The sequence below is a fragment of the Miniopterus natalensis genome, chromosome 11 (assembly GCF_054644295.1).
Source record: "Miniopterus natalensis isolate mMinNat1 chromosome 11, mMinNat1.hap1, whole genome shotgun sequence".
In the NCBI taxonomy this organism is placed as follows: domain Eukaryota; kingdom Metazoa; phylum Chordata; class Mammalia; order Chiroptera; family Miniopteridae; genus Miniopterus; species Miniopterus natalensis.
The window spans coordinates 42,575,585-42,599,206 of record NC_142091.1 but is presented as its reverse complement, the minus strand read 5'-3'; the positions used below and the strand labels follow the sequence as shown (position 1 = coordinate 42,599,206).

Here is a 23,622-nt window from a genome sequence, read left to right as displayed (position 1 = left end):
AGGCACTTCTACCACAGCTAGAGCCTAAGTCTGGGCTGGAGATGAGAGTCAGCAGCCTACCAGACTCTACGAAGGAACCTACTTTACACGCAGGTCTCTCTGGAGCCACCTGAAGATAGGAGCTTGGCCACAAGGAGACAGGTAAGTGAAAAGAGGCAAAGAAATGAGGTAGACATATAAAGACAGATTAGAGGACGAAAATAGAAACAAAAATTGATGGAAGTAGTCATAGGGAACAGTTAGAGACACAAGCAGATTAAGACATGCTAGGTACACTATATGAATCTGGCATCGTCATTGTTCAAAAAAGCAGCTCCAAATCTGGGTGAAAGGGAGTAAACTGTAAAGCAGGCAAACAATTTGGCAATCTGTTTCCTCAAATAAAAATATATCTAGACAGGTCAAAAGAAACTATTTGAAAGGATTTTTGCCGTAAGGAAATGGAGATTATGGCAATAGGGAAAACAATCCAAACACAGAACTGCAAGCCTCTCACAGACCAGGCAAAGGGATTAACCTTTAAAGGGAAGAATCTACAAGGTTCTGATAAAAAAGATAGGGTGTGGAGGGAGTGGAACAATCAGGGAACGTTTTGCCCAGAGTTTTACTGATTCTTAGGCAGGATCTTAACGGAGGGATAGTTGGCTAGGTCAGAAGGAGGGTGGGTCTAAGGTCAGAGGCCTGGAGAAAGGAGAGAAGGTTAATTTTTACATACAAGCACTTTGTTTTGATTGATCAGTGAAGGCCAATAGCTCAGCTCATTTTTTGAGGAAAAAAAAAAAAAAAAAAAAAAAAGAATTTAAACTGTCTGTGTCCAGCCTCATTATAAGTGAAAACAGGGGACAGTGAGTCTTATCTCTAAGTCATACGGGGAAGGGCGCTTCTTTGCAGTAAGCCATGTGTTGGTGGAAAGCCCCAAAAGTCTAAATTCAGGATTGATTCCCAAGAACTGACATGTAGCCTTCTTCAAATTCATTAAGCTTTAATGGAAACTTACATACACTGGCTAAGTAGCTGCATGTTCCCAGTGGTGGTCGGCTGGAAAAAAATCCACACACCCTCCCAGAACAGGATCGCTTTTCTTAAGAAGTTAATAGTAAAAGCATACGGTAGGTAGTCACATAGACCACCAGAAACAACAATTCATTTCTAAGTTAACAGATAGCATCAGGCAGTTATCCACAACCTATACATTCATTAACCTCCTTCCTGGGGGCATGACCTTGAACTTTGGGTGGCATTCCTGCTTTCTAGATAGTCAATGAAACCTCCTGCTACAGAGAGTTAGACAGTGACAGAAAGTTAAACAGAGAGTTCATTTTCCAGACACATTTACTGCTAGAGATATAGTAAATCTCTAAAATGAGTTCCCCTACACCATACTCAGAGCACAAAAGGGTGGATAGATTTCTTTAACTGGTTCCAGGAGTAGAAGGTTCAGAAAAGTTTAATATTCTTATAATTATGTAACAGGTGCTATTGTTAGCACAGAGACATTATAAGTGGGGAGCTCTCTCTGCCTCCACCTATTGTCTGGGGGAATGAGGTTTTTGATGTCACAAGAAAAGGAGTTTTCTAAGACTCACACAGGAGGATGAGATATTGTAGACAGCTTTATTTCTGTGGAGTCAGACCCCTGAGTTTCCAAGGTCCCATTTCCCTCCATCCATCAAGGAAGAAGTCACATTTTGCTTTTGGCAGAGCTAGGATTCAAGCCGTTGCCCAGCATTTCCCTTCCATGTCTGCACAGTCCAGTCCAGCATCTGGCTACCTTAGTTTGTGTACCCAGCTGTAGTTCATCAGTCCATTGTGTGCGGGGTCCACAGGACCACATGGCTAAAAAGGGAACATGGGCAGGAGCAAAGCCAGAGGCATAAGAAAGTCCAGAGCATCAAGAGACAGGAGAGAATTCTCCTTTTTCTGGGGTATTATGTCTTCCCAAATTTTCTCAGGCTTGCAGTGGCCACACCCCCTCTGGCCAATGATCTTTGTTCCCAGGTTTAACTGACAGGCATCCTACATCACACCAACTTCACTGAGCTTGTGCCCATCTCCCCTTGTCCAGTCCCTTCCCCCAGTGATCTGCAGGGAATGGGCCAGTGGTTCCCGGTGGAGTGTGAAACTGCAGCTTCCTTGAGAAGCTGCCCAGATGGCCATGCTTATAATGTCTGGCCTCCCTTTTGCCCCTTTCTTCTTATTATTAACTAGCTAATTACAACCTGACAGAGAGAGGTCCTAACTCAACCTGGAAGATACATGGGAGGCTTCACAAATAAGGAGAAACTTGGACTGGGTCTGGAGTATAAAGCCCTGGGCAGGGAAGACGGAGAAAGACTCATGTAGCATCATCTTGTAAGGGAGGAAAATATTTCCCTTCCTCCCTTCCAGCTGTGTTGGCTGGTCTAATAATCAAATTGACATAAAACAAATTAAGAGAACAAAAGCAAATATAACTGTGTATACACAGAAGGCCACAGAAGACATGAAAACTGAAAGGCAGTCAAGCCCTGGATGCTCATAACCATCCTGAGCTAAAGGGAAAGGGTGTAGGAGTCTGGGGCCTCAAGGGGAAGAAACAATTGACAGGAAGATGGGAAGAGCAACTGTTTGGTCAATAAATGTTTGCAGTCCAAGCAGATAAATCTTTCTGATAAAAAAAAAAAATTTTTTTTCACAGAAAGATGAGGAGAGAATATGTTTGGTTAAACAAAAAGTTTCCATGCCATGTAGATAAGTCTTTATGATATTTAAAATTACCTCTGGTGATAGCTGTTTTCCTGGTGTAAGCCCCTTGTCTAAATTCTTTTAGGCAGTTAAAGAAGAGGTTAAAAGCTTTTCCTGGGTCTTCTGGGTCTTAATTACTTTCAGCTCAAAGCAATCTACATGGCACATGTTGGGGTGGTGCATTCTGCCCCTCAATATACAGGACTAAGAAACTGTGAGGTTGAGGAAGGATGGCAGAGTGTAGATTCCATAAGAAGTGAATTAGGAAGTAGGAAAAAGAAAAAGTGTGGTTGTGAAAGAAATTAAGTTCATTGTTGTGAGATTGTGAGGGGCCTTGAATGCCAGAGCCAAGTAGTTTGATCCTAATATCCTAAACCAATGAAAAGCTTTCAAAGTTTAGTAAACAAATAATTTAAATATGAGTTTCAGGATGCAATGTCAAACATGGATCATAGAGGTAGAGAGATAACACATTCAAGAGCCTTTCATAGAGCACAGTCAAATAAATAGGGCAAACGAATTCCCACTGTTTAATAAGTATCCAACAGCAGCCTCGTTTTAGGGGAAGAATTAGGGAAAACGGGGTTCCAAAACATTAAAGGTGCTCACATCACCATTTCCCCATTAGAATCGGGTAAACACCCCAAAATGGCTAGAGCTGGGAATTTTGGGTGAATTTCTCATTGGACAAGCCATTCTACATAGTTAATGCATCAAGTCCAAAGAACAGTCCCAAATACAAAAGGAAAAATAAGATCTAGGATAGAAGGCAGAAATGTGGGAGCAAGCAAACATTTTTTTTTTAAGTTTTAATTAGGGTTTAAAGGATATATAACATTATATTAGTTCCCAGTGTACAATATAATGATTATATATATAAATATAACAAAACGATCACCACAATAAATCTCATTAATACCCATCACCACACATACTTACAATTTTTTTTTATGATGGGAACTTTTAAGTTTACTCTCTTAGCAACTTTCAAAATACAATAACGTATTATCAACTATAGTCACCATGCTGTACATTCCATCTTCAGAACTCATTCATTTTATAACACTAAGTTGTGCCTTTTGATCTCCTTCACCCATTTTGACCCCAAACCCCACCCCTGGGAACCACCAATCTGTTCTCTGGGAGTTCTATTGCTGTTGTTTGTTTTTAGTTTTCACATACTAGTGAGATCATACCTGTCCCCCTCTGACTGACTTACCTCACTTATCCTAATGCCTTCAAGGTCCACCCGTGTTGTTGGAAAATGACAAGATTTCCTTCTTTTTATGGATGAAGAATATTCCATTTTCTCTGACCATTTATCCATTGATGGACAATTAGGTTGTTTCCATGTTTTTGGATATTGTAAATAATACTGCAATTAACATGGTGATACACATCTTTTCTAGTTAGTGTTTCCGTTTCCTTCAGACAAATACCCAGAAGTGGAAATGCTGGATAATTAAATTTGATAGACACTGTAAAAGGTTGGAAATGGCAAGAAGAGTCTAATGCAGCTCATGATTAGCACAAGAGCCACAACTCCTCAAATACATATTCTCTAAACACACAATCAAAAGTAGCCTCAAGTTACTCTCTATCCCATTACCTGACTATTTCTTCTGAAAGAATCTGAAACAATCTGAAATTGTTTTGCTTATTCAATTATTTACAAGTTTATGGTCTGCTTCCCCCAACTAGGATGTAAACTCTCAAAAGGCAGGGGTCTAACCTATCTTAGTCAATTATCCCACAGCTCCTAGAGCATTTCCCAGCATGCTGATATCCCTCAATAAATATGTGTGGAATAAATGCTCATATTTTAAACATATTTTTGCTAGTACTTATATGATCTAGCTTGTTTAAAGGCACATTATCATTATGGGTTCAAGAGAGAAGAGATAGTCAACACAGAGAAGGTCCCTAGATTAAGCAGAATGAAGATGTTGGAGAAGGCTCCTGGGCTGGGTAACTAGAGTATGAGTATCAGGTTTATAGAAAAAAATGTTTTAAACAGATGAGGGCAGAAATGAGACTAACTAATAAGTGGATGGGATGCATTCATTGGCTCATTTTATCAACAAATGCTTATTGAGCCAGAGGAGTGTGTGTGTGTATGTGTGTGTGTGTGTGTGTGTGTGTGTCTGTGTGTGTGTGTGTGTCTGTGTGTTGAGAAGTCTGGCAATAAAGGGCATAGAAAGAAGAGGAGGGTGAGCCAGGGGCAAGTAAAAGTGCTATAACACTCCCCTGCCAGTTTTAAGTGTCTTTTTCTTCATTCAGCATTCATTTGGTTGCTATAAACCTTTGACTAATACTCAGTTATGACAAAGTTGACTCTGGTGGCTTTTCTCTTGCTTGGTCATTGTTTCAAATGAACGATGGGCCCTCAGAGCTATTTCCCCTTCATATTTTCTGATGTGACTTCTAGATAGTTTATTTCTTCATAATGGCTGTGCTTAATGATTGCCTTCAAAATTCTTGAAAATATAGCAAATGATTCTTAGGTGTCCAGACAGTACAGGCTGATTCCAACGTACCATTGAAATACACGGTCACTGAGGGCATAACAGAGGTTTGCCAAGGGCTCTGAGAAAGCCCTGAGAGGGTATCTATAGGAAAGGTCCCTCAACCCTGGCAAAGAAAGATGACCTAGAGTGGAGATGTTACTCCTCCCTAAAAATGCTCTTGGATTCCTTTCTAACCCTCTTATTTACTATCTTCGTCTCCTACATCTAACCTATTTCTGACCTTGATAGCTTCTCACAAAGATGGATCCACACCACCTATAACTCCCAGTTATCGGAGCTGCTAAAGTGGTTAGGCATCTCTAGTAGACAAAGTAATAGAAGATTTTACTGTTGTATATGGAAAATATCAAACAGTATCCTAAACCAATTTTAAAACATTTTTTTAATTAAATTTACTGGGGTGACATTGGTTAATAAGATGGAAAGAATGCAAGCACTAAAATATCATAGACTCTATTATAACAGTAGACATGCATAATTATATGATTACGGTTATATTTTATAGAAATAGTATGACCAGGCCGAAATGTTTATTTCTAAGAAATAAATCAAACTTAGAGAGATAAAATTGAAATTCTGTTCCAGAATGAAGGCCCGGCATGATCTATAATCCATTGCTGCGTTTCTTTATGAGAAAAAGTTTTCTATAATTGCCAAGACACTGCTGATTTAAAAGGAAAACCAAATGTATTGACTCTGAAAAATGAGAGAGAGAGAGAGAGAGAGAGAGAGAGAGAGAGAACTAAAAGCCTTTCCACAACAGTAAATTGGAGAGAATGAGGGGGGACACAGACAGCCGGGTCATGGAATAGGCTTATATGTCTGATGTTCTGCTCAGGTGCAGATAGAGAGAAAGGGAGAGAGAGAGGACAACCCACTTTGAAATCAATAGTCCTCTTCTTATAATTATTTTTAAATTTCAGAGTCACCATTCAACACATAATTCATGACACTTGGTCCTTAACAAAATAATAACATATGTCAAAGCATGCTGAAACCAGTTTTTTATTTCCTGACCTTATTCTAAATCCAGGCCCTCTCTTACACAGGCGGCTAGGACATGGATTAAGCTGTGAGCCGTAAAACACTGAAAGATTCAGGGACGGAGCCATTCTACATCCACATATCTTGGAGCAACCTGAGGACAGGAGCTTGCCTAAAGGAGACAGGTAGGTAATAAAGAAGAGAAACTGAAGAGAAAGAGGTATAAGAAATGACACAGACACTGACAAAGAAACAGTGAAAATAAGTCAAAAGAAACAAAGATTAAAACAGAGACACAGAATAGACTGTAAGACTTGGAAAGCAGAAAATATGAATTTGACATGGTCCCTGCCAATAACTACAAGTATGGGAAGAAGGGGAATACATGATCTAGACACATAATGAAACATTTTGAAAATCTGTATAATACATATAAACACAAGGTACTATTGAAAGCGCACAAAAGAGATCTACTAACTCACCTAGAAAATTAATGGAAGGCTTCACAAATAAGGAGAAAGTTGAATGACATCAGGAGGAATAGAGAGCCCCTGGTAGAGAAGGTAGGGAAAGGGTCATGCAAGCTAATATTCAGGGTCAAGAAATGCCATAATAAAGGAAGATGGCAGAGTGTGGTTTCTAAGGGAAGAGAGTGAGGTATTAGGAAAAGGGAAATGAGTGGCTGTGAAAGGAATTGTAGAGATTGACTCTTGTTAAATTATGAGTGTTGATTGCCAGAGGAAGTAGTTTTAATCATATCACAAAGAAGTGTACAGTTTTCAAAGTTTTAGAAACAAAGCAATACATGATCTAAATTTGCACGTCAGAAGGATGACTTTGGAAGCAATGCAGAAAATACATTACAAGAGAGAAAAACAACATCATTGAATGTTCCAGAGCAGAAGACATGGGGGCCCAATGGGAGTGTGAATATAGAGCAGGTACAGTACATAGTTAAGAGCAAATTGACACAGTTGAATAGGTAAGATAGCCTATGACGGAAACGCAGTAGAGCCCAACAACAAATGAAAAGTTATAAATGTGGAACTACGAAAGAAAGTGTCTAGAAAACAAATGTGTCCACATCACCACAACCCTGTACTTATTAGGGATGTACGCAGTCTTAATAGGGACTCTGGACAGGAGTCGAGAACCAGAATTGAGAATGAGGCTCCCACTAGAGAACACCATTATCCTACCTGAGGTAGGTAATTGTGAAAAAAAAAAAACAAATACCAACTCCAAGTCCAAGTAAAAGAACAAGATCCCATATAGAAAGTGGACACCAAAAACCAAACAAAATTAACTGAAACTAGAAATGTTAGGATCAAACAAGCAAGGTTACCAAAGATCCCCATGATCAGCACTAGAACTATACATCATGACTGTAATGTCAGCTTCTCAAAAGGCATTCTCTACCCACTTAATCGAAAGTGGCCACCTTCCCTCTCAAGTTCCCTGTCACAAAGAGTAAGATTTCCTTCTTTTTATGGCCTAGTAGTACTCCACTGTGTAAATGTAACGAAGCTTTTTTGTCCACTCATCTGCTGGTGGGCACTTAGGCTGCTTCCACATCTTGGCTATTGTAAATAATGCTGTAATGAACAAAGGGGTGCATATATTCTTTCAAATCAGTGTTTCGAGGTTCTTCAGACATATTTCCAGAAGTGGAATCACTGGATCATGAGGAGGGTCTATTTTTAATTGTTTGAGGTCCTTTCCTACTGCTTTCCACAAGCAGCTGCTCCAGTCTGCATTCCCACCAGCAGTGCATGAGGGCTCCCTTTCCCCACATCCTCACCAACACTTGTTGTTTGTTTATTAACTGATGATAGCCATTCTGACAAGTGTGAGGTGATATCTCATTATGGTCCTAATAGGCAATATTTTGTTAAGGATTTCGTGTCTTCATGAGAGATATTAGCCTGTAGTTTCCTTTTAGTGATGTCTTGTCTGGTTTTGGTATTAGGGTAATCCTGACCTGATAAAATGACTTTGAAACTCACATTTGCTTCTATTCTCTGAAAAACATTACTCCAAGTCCACTTTCAAATGCCATTGTATTGCTTCACAGATAATGCAAGTCCCTTACAATAACCAAAAAAAATCTAATCACTTCATCCTATTCACTGTATTATTGCTTTCATTCACTTTGCTTATCTATAAGCATACATGGCACATATATACATTCACATAAGTTATATACATTAGCACACAATCAAATATATTGTTACTTTTATTATTTCTGAACAGATGTTTTCTATTAGATCAACTAGGACTAAAATTTAAAACTTGCCATGACCTGTGCGAGGATGTGGGGGATCCTGAGAGGTAGCAACGGGAGATTAAGAGATACACAGAGACATATATAAGACAGCTAAAGCTGGGCCCAGGTGGGACACTGCCCTCGGATGGAGAGACAGTGACCCCAAGCAAGCTCGGCGCCTTCATTATGTACATCAAGGTAACAATTCTTCACGGAAACTGCGGATAGCTGAAAGGGTCAAAACCAATCCCTTGGCGAGCTTTCTCAGAACATACTGTTTTGCTGCGCTCAGAACAGCATCTTGGGGGTTGTTATTGTTATAGCTGCACCCACTGTACCTGGAAGCGGGCACCCGGCCGCTGCTCGGCTGATCACAGACCCTAGCCTTTGGCGGGACATGCTGCGCGCAAGCATAGCTCTGCTCGAGCCAGCGAGTCGCCTACACAGTGGCCGGGGGAACCGGTGTCCAGGCACGGCTTTGCCTCTGCCCGGACAAGGTCCCTCAGGGTCTTCAGGGCACAGCTTTGCTCCTGTCCGAGTCCCGGCCAGCTTCCAGGGTCAGCCGCTCTCCACAAAAACTTTTCTTATTTTTAAATTAAATTTCTTGGGGTGACATTGGTTCATAAGATTATACAGGTTTCAAGTGTACAATTCTAGGATAATCATCGGCATATTGCATCGTGTGCCTGCCACCCAAAGTCAGGTCTTCTTCTGTAACCTGTGTTTGACCCCTTTACCCTTTACTACTCCCCAACCCTTTCCCTTCTCGTAACCACCATACTGTTGTCTGAGTCTATGAGTTTTGGTTGGTTTGTTTTTCTTGTTTGTTCCTTTGCTGTTTTCAGTATTATATCCCACATACGAGTGAACTCATATTGTGCGGAACTTTTTCTATCATACGTATTTTGCTTAGCATGACGTTCTCAAGATCCATCCATGTTGTTGCAAATGGCAGTATTTAATCTTTTCTTATGGTTGAGTAATATTCCGTTGTTTACATGTCCCACCTTTTTTATCTAGTCCTCAATCGCAGAACACTTTGTTATTTCTCTGTCTTGGCCACAGTGAATAATGCTGCAGTGAACAGATTGGCGCATGAATCTTTGTGAATAAATGCTTTCATATTTTTCAAGTAGGTACCCAGAAGAGGGGTTGCTGGGTCATATGATAACTCTTCATACAACTCTACGACAAACAAACAATCCAATCATGTCCTCTTTCCAGAAGTGTTTATTCAGATCCTTCGCCCATTTGTTAATAGGATTCTCTGTTTCTTGGTGTTGAGTTGTATAAGTTCTTTATAATTATTGGATATCAACCCCTTATCAGATGCATCATTGATGATGAACGTGTTCTCCCATTCAGTGGGTTGTCTGTTCACTTTGTTGATAGTTTCCTTTGCTGTGCAAACATTTTTAGTTTGATGTAGTCCCATTTGTTTATTTTTCTTTCATTTCCCTTTCTCCATGGAGATATATCAGAAACAATATTGCTAGAAGAAATGTCTGATATTTTACTGCCTATGTTTGTTTCCAGGATTTTTATGGTTTTGAATGCTACTGACATTTAAGTGTTTAATCTATTTTGAGTTTATGCTTGTGCATGGTGTAAGAAGGTGGTCTAGTTTTGGGAGGTTTTTTCACACATATCTGTTCTATTTTCCCAAAGCCATTTATTGAATACACTGTCTTTACCACATTGCCTCTTTTGTCAAATAGTTATTGACCAATAAAGCATGGGTTTGTTTCTGGGATCTCTATTCTGTTCCATTGATCAATATGTCTGTTTTTATGCCGGTACCATGATGTTTTTATTACCACGGTCTTGGAGTATAGTTTGATATCAGGTAGTGTGATTCCTCCAACTTTGTTCTTCTTTCTCAAGACTGCTGTTGCTATTTGAGGTCTTTTGTGGTTCCATACAAATTTTTGGAATATTTTTTCTAGTTCTGTAAAATATGCCATGGCTATCTTGATAGGAACTGTGCTGAATCTATAGATTGCTTTGGGTGGTATGGACATTTTGATGATGTTATTTCTTCATATCTATGAACATGGTCTATGCTTCCACTTATTTATATCTTCTTCAATTTCTTTCTTCAGTGTCTTACAATTTTTAAGTACAAATCTTTTACCTTCTTAGTTAAATTTTTTCTAGATATTTTTTATGCAATTGTAAATGAGATTACTTACTTGTCTCTCTCCTAGTTCATTACTGATGTATGAAAATGCAATGAATTTCTGGATATTTATTTTGTACCCTACTGCTTTACTGAGTTCATTGATCACTTCTAGTAGTTTTTTGGTGGAATCTTTTATCAACGTCTTTTACTTTTTTAACGTAATTTTTATTGTTGACACTATTATAGATGTTTGCCTTTTCTCCCACTTTTGCCACTTGCCCACTTAAACCCAGCCCCGATGCCCCCTTCCCTCCAGCCACCACCACACTGCTGTCTGTATCTATGGGTTATGCATATATATTTTTTGGCTAATTCTTTCACCTTCTTTTATTCCATCCCTTCTGACAGCTGTCAGTCTGTTCCAAGTATCCATGTTTCTGTTTCCATTCTGTTTGTCAGTTTATTTTGTTCATTAGATTCCACATGTAAGTGAGATCATATGGCATTTGTCTTTCTCTAACTGCTTTATTTCACTTAGGACAATCATTTCCAGGTCCATCCATGCTGTCGCAAAAAGTGAGTTCCTTTTCTATGGTCTTGTAGTATTCCATCGGGTAGTTGTACCAAAGCTTTTTTATCCCCTCATCTACTGATGGGAACTCGGGCTATTTTCAGATCTTGGCTATTGAAAATAACACTGCAATGAACATAGGGGTGCATATATTCTTTTGGGAATCTTAGGATATATTCCCAGAAGTGGGGTCACTGGGTCAAAAGGCAGTTCCCTTTTTAATATTTTGAGGTAACATTACGCTGTTTTCCACAGTGGTTGTAGCAATCTATATTCCCACCAACAGCCCGCTGGGGTTCCCTTTTCTCCACATCTTTGCCAACACTTGTTGATTTATTGTGGGTAGCCATTCTGGCAAGTATGAGGTGCTATTTCATCATGGTTTTAATTTCCATTTCTCTGATGACTAGTGATGTTGAGCATCTTTTCACACGTATATTGGCCATCTGTATGTCCTCTTGGAGAGGTGTCTATTCAGGTCTTAGGCCATTTTTTTAAATCCACACCCAATGATATGTTTATTGATTTTGGGACATTGACCGGTTGCCTCCAGTACACACCCTGATGGGGAATCAAACCTGAAACCTTTTGGTGTTAGGGACGATTGATCTGCCCAGCCAGGGCTTTTGCCTATTATTTAATTGGATTGTTTGTCTTCCTGGAGATAAGTTGTATAAGTTCTTTATATAGATTGGAAATTAATCCCTTTTCTTTATCATTGGCATATATGTCTCCCATAGAGTGGGTTCTCTTTTCATTTTGTTGACGGTTTCTTTTGCTGTGCAGAAGATTTAGTTTGGCTGCAGTCCCATTTGTTTAATCTTTCCATTGTTTCCCTAGCCCTACAATATATATACCAGAAAAAATATTGCTCGATAAGATGTCCGAGATTTTACTGCCTGTTTTCTTCCAGGATTTTTATGGTTTTGCAACTTGCATTTAAGTCTTTTATCCATTTTGAGTTTATTCTTGTGTATGGTGTAATTTGGTGGTCTAGATTCATTTCCTGCACGTACCTGTCCAATTTTCCCAACACCATTTATTGAAGAGGCTGTCTTTACTCCATTGTACACTTTTGCCACCCTTGTAAAATATTAATTGATCATTAAGGTGTGGGTTTATTTCTGGGCTCTCAGTGATCTATATGATTACAATGCCCGTGCAGTATAGTTTGATATTAGGTATTGTGATAGCATCAATTTCATTCTTCTTTTCCAAGATTGCTGAGGTTATTTGGGATATTTTTGGTCCATATAAATTTTTGGAATAGTTGTTGTACATCTGTGAAATATGCCATTGGTATTTTAATAGGAATTGCATTGAATCTATAGTAGATTGCTCTGGGTAGTATGGACATTTTAATAATGTTAATTCTTCCAATCCATAAACACGTTATATGCTTCCACTTTTCTATCTTCCTCAATTACTTTCTTCAGTGTCCTATATTATTCTGAGTATATGTCCTTTGTTAAATTTTTTCCTAGGTACCTTATTTTTACTGTTGTAATAGTAAATGGGATTGTTTCTTAGTTTCTCTTTTTTATTGGTGTATAAAAATGCCACCGATTTCTGAATATTAATTTTATATCCTGCTATTTTGCTGAATTTGTCAGATCTACTTATTTTTTGGTGGCGTCTTTAGGGTTTTCTCTGCGCAATATCATGTCATCTGCGAACAATGACAGTTTTTGCATAATAGTTCAATCTCCTTATTCATTATATGTCTGTTCAAAGTATTTACTTTTTCGTGATTCAGTCTTGGTGGGTTGTATATTTCTAAGAATATACCCATTTCTTGTAGGTTATATAAGTCTCTATTGGCATATAACTTATTGTCATATAATTGTTCATAGCGGTCTCTCGTAGTTCTTTGAGGTATTGTTTTACTGTTTCCTCTTTCACTTATGATTTTATTTATCAGCATCTTCTCCCTTTTTTCTTAGTCTAGCTGAAGGTTTGCAAATTTTATTTGTCTTTTTAAAAGCCAGCTATTTATTTCATTGGCTTTTTCCCCATTGATTAATTCCACTCTTACAATTATTCCCTTCTTCCCACTAACTTGTGTCTTAGTTTTTTCTTTTTCTAGTTTGTTCCTTGAGGCTTAAAATTAAGTTTTTTGAGATTTTATAAATTTTCCTAAAACATGTATTTATCACTATAATGAACTACCCTCTCAGATCCACTTTTGAAGCATCCCACCGTTTTATTTTTTACCAGGCTGAGAATTTTATTAACCTTTTTTCCCAAACTTTATTTCCAGACTTCTTTAGTTTAATTAGTTGCAAAGAATGATTTGTGTCTAAGCAAAACCTGGAAAGAGTTGCAATATCCAAGAGGCTAGAGTGTAAAAATATTAGAGAGTGGGATTTTATTGGATCCATAAACAAAATTAGACAAAACAGTCATAATATAAAATAGCAGCTCCCAATAATGTGTTTCAGTTTTATGTTCTTCAGAAGTTGATTCAATTCAGTTTGCTTCATTCTCTTTTTCTTTTTATCCTCTCTCTAGGATATTTTTTCCATTGCTTTTTCAGAGACAGTGGAAGGGAGAGAGAAACATCTATATGAGAGAGACACATCGATTGGTTGCTTCCCACATGCGTCCCGACCCGGGCTCGGGGTTGAGCCTGCAACTGAGGTATGTGCCCTTGGCCAGAACTGGACCCTGGACCCTTCAGTCCATGGGATGAGGCTATATCTGCTGAGCAAAACCGGCTGGGGCAGTTTGCTTCGTTCTTGGAAGCCTCATCAAAATTCTTCAAAAGTTCTGGAACTTCATCATCATCATCCACAGATTGTTTGGGCAGAGCTTCACCCAGTTTCCTTAAACTAGTGAGACTGTCTGCATCAAGCTGGTTTAAGGTGCTGGGTAGCATTTCTTTCGGATGCTGTGTCCCAGCATGGTCTATAATGGTGAATGTTCACTGCCAGAGGTGCCTGAAGTTTGGGATTGTTAAGGTGGATCACTGATCCTTGGCTTGTGAACATAATTCATCTCTTCCATACCAGAGAGATTGCTTACCCCTAACTTTTTTGACGAGAACTGAAGTTATTTTTTTATCATTTGTGAACCAACTTATTTCTACACACATTCTCCTCCTCTCCAAGGCACACTTGTGCCTGCAGTTTTGTGACTTTCTACTGTTTCAGTATAGTTTATTCATCTTGTTGGAGAAGAAACAAGACTACAAGGGGGACTATGGTTGGGTTCAGAGGGTTGAGCAGAACAGCTGAGAATAAGGGCACACACAAGGGATGCAAGATGGCAGCTGGTTGGAGGTCAAAAGTGACACCCCACATCCCGTTGTTTTTAGAACGTTGTGTTTTCATTTTCATTTGTGTTGAGATTTGTAAAATTTCCTTTTGATTTTTTTCCTTGGCACATCGGTTATTCAGGAGTGTGTTAATTTCTACATATTTGTAGATTTTCTCACGTTCTTCTTGTCGATTCCAGTTTCAGATCATTGTGGTTAAAAAAGATAATTGGTACAATTTAAATTCCCTTTAATTTCCTGATATTTGTTTTGCAACCTAGCATATCGTCCATCCTGGAGAATGTGTCCTGTGCTCTTGAGAGGAATATGCCTCTTTGGCTGCTGCATGGAATGTTCCATAAATGTTTGTGGTCCTTCTGGTCCAATGTATGTTTCAAATCGAGGGTTTTTGTTGATTTTCTGTCCAGATTATCTATCCACTGCCAAAAGTAAGGAATCGAAGTCCCACTATTACTGTATTGTTGTCTTTTCTTTTCAGATCTGTCAGTATTGCTTAATAAGTTGACTTGTTCTGATCTTACGTGCATATATATTTATGATACTTCTGTCTTCTTGATAAATTGACCATGTTATCATTACATACGGACCTCTTTATCTCTTGTTACCATTTCTTGGCATAAAGTCTATTTTGTCTGATATAAGTACAGCTACCCCTGTTTTGGTTTCTACTTGCATGGACTATCTTTTTCCATCCCTTCACTTTGATCTTATTTGTCTCTTTAAAGCTGAAGTGAATCTCTTGTAGGCATCATATAAGCGTGTGTTTATTATTCCAGCTAGCTACTCTGTGACTTTTGATTAATTTCAATCCATTTACATTTTGAGTAATTATTGATGTGTAAAAATTTAGCAGTGCCATCTTCTTATTTGTTTGTTCTTTATCTCCCTTGTGGGTTTTCCCCCTTCTGTTTCTTTCTACCTTTGTAAATTAGTCATTTTCTATGTTGGCGTTCTCTCTTTTCCCTTTCTTCATCTTTTGATGAAGTGAATCTACTGTAGGTTTCTGCTTTGTTGTTAGCATGAGGATTACATAAAACATACAGATGGAATAGTCCATTTTAAGTTAATAGTAACCCTATAAAATCTACTCTTTTACTCCCCCTTTCATATTTTTATTATCATAAAGTACCTCTTCACATATCGTATAATTTTTAACTATTATAGTGGCTAAAGTTTTTCTTTTGTCTTGTTTTTTAGATATATCTTTATTCATTTGAGAGAGAGGAAGGGAGAGGGAGAGAGAGAGTTGAAACATCGTGATGAGAGAGACACCACTGATCAGTTGCCTCTTGCACGCCCCTGACTGGGGATCGAGCCCGCAACTCGGATATGTGCCCTGACCAGGAATCGAACCGTGATTTCCTGCAACCTTGGTTGATGCTCTACCGCTGAGCCACACCGGCTGGGCTAAAGTTATTTTTAATATTCTTTTTCTTTAACCTTTATACTATAGTTAAGTAGTTAACACACAATGGTATGCTACAATTAGAGTTTTCTAAACATTGACTTTTATTGGTGTGCTATATAATTTCATGTTTTCATGTTCCTGAATGACATCTTTTAACTTTAGGTTAAAGAACTTCTTTCATCATTTCTTGCAAAGGGGGTCTACTGGTGATGAAGGCCCTCGGCTTCTGTTTGTCTGGGGAAGTCTTTATTTCTCCTACATATCTGAAGGATAACTTTGACAGAGGATTCTTGTCTGGCAACTCTTTGTCTTTCAATACTTTGAATATGTCATTCCATGCTCTTCTAGCTATAAGCTTTCTGTGGAGATATCTGCTGATGGCCTAAAGGAGCTTCTTTTGTAGGTTACAATCCCCCCCCTCCCGCCCCCCGTCTGCTTTTAGGATTCCCAATTTGGCTTTGGTTTTTCCCTTTCATTATAACGTTTCTTAAAGAAGGTCTTTTAAATTGAGATAATAAAGTGATCTATCAGCTTTGTGAACTTGGATGTCCAATTCTCTTCCCAAGTTTAGGAAGTCCTGCTATTATTACTGTAAACTTTCTGCAGCCTCTTCCTCTCTTCTTATGGAATCCAGATTATTCTAATTTTTGTTCTTTTTATGGAATCCCACAGATCATGGGAGCTTTCTTTGCTCATTTTCATTTTGTAAAATTCTTTTCTAATTGGGCTACTTAAAAGTTCCTGTCCTCTAACTCATTTATTCTGTCTTCCACTTGCTCTACCCTAATACAGGTGCTCTCTACGGCATTTTCCACTTCCTTCATTAAATTCTTGTTTTATTAAAAATTTTAATGTTGACATCTGATAAGGGGTTAATTTCCAAAATATATAAAGAAGTTATATAACTCAACACCAAGGAGACAAACAATCCAATTTTTAAAATGGGCAAAGGACCTGAATACACACTTCTCCAAAGAGGACATACAGATGGCCAAGAGACATCTGAAAAAGGTTCAAGGTCACTAATAGAAAAATAGAAATAAAAACTACAATGAGATATCTCACCTGTAACCTACCTGAATGGCCACCAACAATAAATCAACAAACAAGTGCTGGCAAAAATGTGGAGAAAAGAGAACCCTAGTGGGCTGTTAGTGGGAATGCAAACTTGGTGTAGCAACTATGGAAACAGTAAGGAGTTTCCTCAAAAAATTAAAAATAGAGCTGTTTTCTGACCCAGTGATCCCAGTTTTGGGAATATATCCTAAGAATCCTGAAACATCAATCAGAAAGAATATACGTATTCCTGCGCTTATAGCAGCATTATTTACAATAGCCAATATCTGGAAATAGCCCAAGTGTCCTTCATTAAATTCTTCAGTTCTAAAATGATTTCTATTCCTTTTGTAGATATTTCATTTTGTTCACAGATTTTTTTTTCCCCTGGTTTTGCTAAATTGTCTTTCTGAGTTTTCTTATTTTTAGTCAAATTTTTCAAATGAACTATTTTGAATTCTTTGTCAGCCAGGGCACAAAATTCCATGACTTTGAGCTAAACTACTGCAATTTATTACCTTTTGGTCATGATGTTTCCTTGTTTATTTGATGGTTGTGGTTAATTCTCACCTGAGGATATTTTCCCATTGGTATATTTACACGCATGGATGTGTTTTATTATTTATTTTAAAAATATATCTTTATTGATTTCAGAGATGGAGAGGGAGAGAGAGAGAAACACCAATGATGAGAGAGTCATTGATCGGCTGCCTCCTGCACGCTCCCAACTGGGGATCAAGCCCACAACCCGGGCATGTGCCCTGACTGGGAATCAAACTGCGAACTCCAGGGTCCTAGGTTGATGCTCAACCACTGAGCCATGCCTGGCCAGGCTCCCCCTGATTTTTAAAGAGAGTGGAAGGGGCAGGCAGGGAGAGAAAGAGAAACATCAATGTGAGGGTGTGAGAGGGACACATCAATTGGTTGCCTCCTGCATGTGCCCTGACTGGAGCCTGGGAACGAACCTACAACCCAGGTACATGCTTCTGACCAGGAATTGAACCCGTCATCCTTCAGTGCATGGGTGGGTGCTCTACACACTGAGCCCCACAGGCCAGGGCTGTTTCCTTGATTCTTTTATGTCCTTATAATATTACCTTGCTCCTTTTGCTTTTGAAGTTGCAGACACATCCTTCTTTACCAGTTCCTTTTAGATGGGCTCTTCTGTCTATTGGAGCTGTTATATCAGGGTTTTATTGGCCTTTGTATGGGTACACCTGAGACCTTTTTCTTGCTCACTTGTGGCAGAATTCTTAAGCTTTTATGGCTTCTCTAGTTCTTACCATTCACCAAACCAGCTACTGGAGAAAAAATTTTTGTTTTCAAGAACAAAGCCCTATATAGATCAAGTGCATGGTTTCTCCTTTGCACAAGGATCCTGGTGTGTTTTTCTGATAGTACGACATTAGGCAATAAAAGGAGCTGACCACAGAGTTGGGGGAGTTGGGGGTTAAGCCTTGGGGGTTGGGTAATGCCTACAGACCCAGTAGGAGATCCTCAAGTGGGGTTTCCTCAGAGGAACATGGGAGCCCTTTCTGCTAAAGCCCTGAGCATAATGAACAGGGACCTCACTCCTTTAATGCCTTTTGATATTTTATCTGCCTCTTTGCCATCTCTTCCCTCCCACTAGTTGGAGGTCCTGCCCCAGTACTCTGAGTGGTGGTGGAAAGCAGTGTGCTTCTCTACCATGTCTCATACAACCATGATAGGCAGGCATTCACTCACAACTTTTATTTATTCCTACTGAAGAGATGGCCACCACAAGATTGTTTAGCCAGTGCAATGTCACCAAACTCATGCTGTAATCTCTCCTTGAGAAGACTGGACTTCTACAAATTCTCTCTTATCTGTGGGTATCTGTCTATGTCAGTCCTCCCCATGATTGAGGTAGGTCCATTGGCTCTGCTGATTCCACAAGTCAAACTGAGGTCTTCTGCCTATTACCAGATCCAAGTGGACAAAATTCCTCTGACACCCCTTGACATAATGTGCTAAGTTCCACAATTCCCACAGAGGCACTTTTCTTCAAGGATGAGAGTCTAATTTGTTGTTTTAAAATGGGGACCAACAGGAAAAGAATTTATGCCACCATGATGTGACATCAACAAGTGCATTTTAAACATCAGGAGATTTAATAAACATTACATGACCTAAGTACAAATACTGCAAAGACAGGGAGAGAACTATTCAACACAAGTCTAACAAAAACTAACCTTAAATGATAATGGGTGGTGCCACAGCTTAAAGCTCCACATGCAATTGATTCTGTGTAACAGAATGTGCTAAAAGCCAGGCTACTGAGTTGCAATTCACCTGGCCACTATAAAAGAAGTCCATATTGAGAATACTCACAAAGATGTCTTACACACACACACACACACACACACACATTTTAAAGTGTTAAAAAAAAGTAGATTTGTTGCCTGGCCCGGCAAGGCTCAGTGGTTGAGCATTGACCTAGGACCAGAAGATCAGGGTTCAATTCCTGGTCAGGGCACATGCCTAAGTTGAGGGCTCGATCCCCAGTCCGGGTATGCAGGAGACGGCCGATCAATGACAACTCTCTCATCATTGATGTTTCTATCTCTCTCTCTCCCTTCCTCTCTCTGAAATCAATAAAGATACATTTAAAAAAAAAATAGATTTGTTGAAAGAATGAAAGGAGGGGATAAGAAAGCCTTAAACATTTTCATCTTTAGGAAACTCATTATTTTGACCATGTGGCTGTCCATTTCAAAGGTCATGACATAAGCTAAATAAGCGTCTTTGCTTTCCACAGCCATGGGCACAGCAAAATCCACCCCTCGTAAGCCCTTAGAAGAAGACAAAAAAAAGCAACATCTCTAAGAGTTGCTGAGTGCAGTAGGACTTGCAGTTGAATACTGGTTGCCAAAGCTACAGAAGCACCTGGGTGTGACGAGTGCCCAGGCCTTGCGACACCTAGAAGAAAAAGATCTCCAGAAGCTGAAATCCCAGGCCAAGCATTCTTGGGAGAAAGGGGCCCTGGAGAAGCTGCTTCATCTGTCATGCTCAGATAGCCTTTCAGCTTTACAGGGGCCTCAGGTGGAAATGGAAAAGGAAAAGGAGAAGGCAGAGCAGGCCCAGCAGGTACAAAGAGACTAAGTGCCAGAAGGGAGACAACAACAAGAAGAGGCGGTGAGGAAAAAAGAAGCAGAGCTGAGGCAGGCAACAAAGACCCCCCAAAAGCACGGGCCACCCCCGGAAAGGACCTCAGGAAAAAAATTGAAAACTATGCAGAGACAACAGAGCCTCATGGAGGGCACATTTCCTCACAGGCAAAATGTCCCAGACAGAGATCTGGTGAGATGGGCATCTGGAGGGCTGGCCCTGCAGGGAATTTACATAACAAGCTACCATGGGAGCTTTCTAGAGAGGAGAGAAGACCTACTGAGTGTCCCCAAGAAATTCACCTTCTCTGGCCCTGAGCAGGGCACACGGATGGAAACCAAGGAATTTACATCTTCTCAAGCAGAATCCATGTTCACCCAGACAATGGAGAAGTTGGGCTTCAGTGTAACTATCTCGGCCAAGAACAGAGGTTGGGGATTTAGCTTGGAAGCTGGTATGGACCACAGCAAACATTCAGAATCCAAGGAAACCCGACAGTCATGTTCTGATCACTCTTATTTCTGCTCTACCAAGTTCAGTTATGTCCCACTTGCCTCCTGCCACTTTCCCATTGATAAGCTCCAGTTCTCCAAGGCTGCCCTCCAGGAACTGAAATGCATTGAAGACCTTCTGGGACAGCCTGAAGACCCAGACAGACTCACCTTGCTGAGGCACAGGACTGAAGCTTTCTTCCACAGGTTTGGCTCTCATGCCAACCAGGGCCCTCTGCACCTGGGAGGAATCTACTGGTGGAAAGCCGTTTCAGAGGGTTTCCGAAGTGAGCAGCTGGAAGAAGTAAAACAGCAGTCAGCAGAGGCCCTGAATGCTTACATAAGATGCTCTGGAGTGAAAGTAGCTGCAGGTGCAGAGGTGTCAGACTCTCATTCAAAAACTGCCACCAAAAGCACAAACTTCCAAAATCTCCAAACCAAAGTCCAATTATTTGTGACACAGACAGGTGGCCCACCAGAAGCAAAAGGCTTTCTCCAGTGGAAAGCTGGCCTAGTTGCCTGTAATCAAACCTGGAATGTCATTGACAGGGGGCTTCAGCTGGTGCCCATTTGGGACATCATTCTCTTCAGCCACAGGAGTGATTTTAAGGATCCTCTTCAGGTAGCTAGGTTACTGAAAGACAGCTACAGTGCTCTGACTGGCCTCACTGCCCAGATCCAGGATGGAGAAGAATTACTGAGTGTCAGGGAGGAAGCTAGGGTTTTCCTAGAGGATGTGAAATCCTGGGAGGTATCTGATCCCAAAGAGCAGCTTCAAAAACTGATCAATTTCATGCAAAAGTCAAAAAGTTATGACACCTGGGTTAACATATGCCTCCCAGATTGTGGTCTGCAGAGTTTTCTGGTAAACACTGTTAACTTTTGCCAAAAATCTTCCATTGGTGAAACTGAGTTTATTAAATCTCAATTGCGCAGCCTTTTGGATCCTCACATCTACAGAGTGAAAAACTTTCCTCAGGCTCAGTCCATCATGCAGTGGATCTTCCAGTCACAGGCACAGCAAGAGCCTATCTGCATCTCCCAATTGTCTGACTTAATTAAAATCTTACAGGAAACCCGGAATCACCTCATGGAAGCGATGCCCAATTCTGAGTCTGCAGAAACAGTGGAGGAAGCTCAAAGAAAGGCAACATCTGAGCTCAACTGGTTTCTTGGCGGCTTCTTGAAGCCCCCTGCACGGCGGGTGTGAGTCTGGGAGGGCTGGTGGGGCCTGCAACTCTGGGCGGACTGTCCCGACCCCGACCATCCCACCCGTGCCCACGACGGTGACCTTATATAAGAATGATTCAGCATGCTGTCCCTGCGCATGCGGCTTAGCCTCATGTAAGAATGATTCAGCATGCCGTCCCTGCGCATGCGGCTTAGCCTCATGTAAGAATGATTCAGCATGCCGTCCCTGCGCATGCGGCTTAGCCTCATGTAAGAATGATTCAGCATGCCGTCCCTGCGCATGCGGCTTAGCCTCATGTAAGAATGATTCAGCATGCCGTCCCTGCGCATGCGGCTTAGCCTCATGTAAGAATGATTCAGCATGCCGTCCCTGCGCATGCGGCTTAGCCTCATGTAAGAATGATTCAGCATGCCGTCCCTGCGCATGCGGCTTAGCCTCATGTAAGAATGATTCAGCATGCCGTCCCTGCGCATGCGGCTTAGCCTCATGTAAGAATGATTCAGCATGCCGTCCCTGCGCATGCGGCTTAGCCTTATGTAAGAACGATTCCGCAGAATGTCCCTGCGCAGGCGAGAGCGCGCCGCTGCCCGGGGTCTATATAACCAGCCCCGCACACAGTCGGGCAGGAGCTGTTTCTCCCAATGTCGGCTCCGCGCGCCGCCTTGGCCTTGACGTTGGGATCTCGCCCCAATCACCCCTTGCAGCCTCCCTCTGCCAACACTTGGCGCAGTCGGCAGGATGAGGTGCGTCTCCCCTCGGCTCCTACTGAGAACCCGGGGGGAGGACACGTGGCCCCCTCCCTGCTCGGGGTACCCTGTCGCGGCTGCCTACTGGCTGGGCACCGCCGGAGGACCGGGATGCTGTGCCCCCGCCCGAGGAGGTCCGGACGGCTCTGCAGCGCCGGAGGCCGGGGCCCTCCTGGCCTCGGGGCAGCCGCGGGCGGGAGGCGGGGCTGTTTCTGCGTGTTCTCCGGCACGCCGGCCGCGGGAACCGGGAGCTGCGGGCGCAAGTACAGCGGCTGCCTCGCGGAAGCGGAGCTGGAGCAGCGCCACGGTGCGACCCGCCGAGGGCTGCGCGCACGGGGTGCCGTCGTTGGTGCCCCTTCCCGCGCCTAGTCCCGGGAGGCGGCGCAGACGGGGGCGGCCCATCGCGCGGCGGAAAGTGGAGGCCGAGGAAGCCCTGGCCCGGGGAGGGCAGCAGGAGGGCCCACCCACCCACACGCCACACCACGCACGCCACACGCGGCGGCGGGACCGCGCGACTCGCCCGCGCACTGCGAGCAGCAGCTGGGGGAATCCGACCCGCGTGGCTGCTGCGCTTGTGGGCTGGTGGGGCTGACAATACGCGAAGGAACGGAAGAAGCAGCTCACCTTCCTGCAGGGCTCTTCCCTCGTTGTTGTCCTCATGTCCACTTCTGGTGACAAGAAAGAAAACCCTGGCCGGCGTGGCTCCTCCTGTGGGCCTGGAGGCCGTGGGCTCAGTTCTGGTCAGGGCACGTGCCCGGGTTGCAGGCTCAATCGACAGTAGGGGCCGTGCAGGAGGCAGCCCATCGAATTTCTCACTCTCATTGATGTTTCTCTCTCCTTTTTTCCTCTCTCTCTAAATAAGTCAATAAAAATTTATTTTTTTTAAAAAATGGTTCAAAACGCATAAGTATTCAAAGTCCAGTATTATAGAAGTCTAAGAAGGTCTGACTGGCTTTTGGAACAAGATTTATGAGCAGGTTAAAAGGGCCATTTTAATCAAGGCTCTGAACAAAGTCAGATTTGATTACACCATTAATGGTTTTAAAAACTATTACTTCAGTAATGACATATCAAAGAATATATAGTTTTTAGGTTCTGATATTTCAAGAGATTTTTTTTTGTTATTAA

At 41.4% G+C, this 23,622-nt stretch overlaps 1 long non-coding RNA gene and 1 pseudogene across 1 annotated transcript in view; both read right to left on the bottom strand.

Moving 5' to 3' along the window:
• The window catches only part of LOC148091995 (transcription factor BTF3 pseudogene), a 31,364-nt pseudogene extending 17,179 nt beyond the window's left edge, over positions 1–14,185 (bottom strand).
• Positions 1–23,201, bottom strand: part of LOC148091994 (uncharacterized) — a 103,696-nt gene extending 80,495 nt beyond the window's left edge. Inside the window, exons 1-2 of the long non-coding RNA XR_015715311.1 lie at positions 23,119–23,201; positions 20,728–20,851 (exon numbers count right to left, since the gene is read on the bottom strand). This is a non-coding gene — a long non-coding RNA (uncharacterized LOC148091994). The remainder of the gene's footprint in view (positions 1–20,727; positions 20,852–23,118) is intronic.
• Positions 23,202–23,622: the final 421 nt, after the last annotated feature.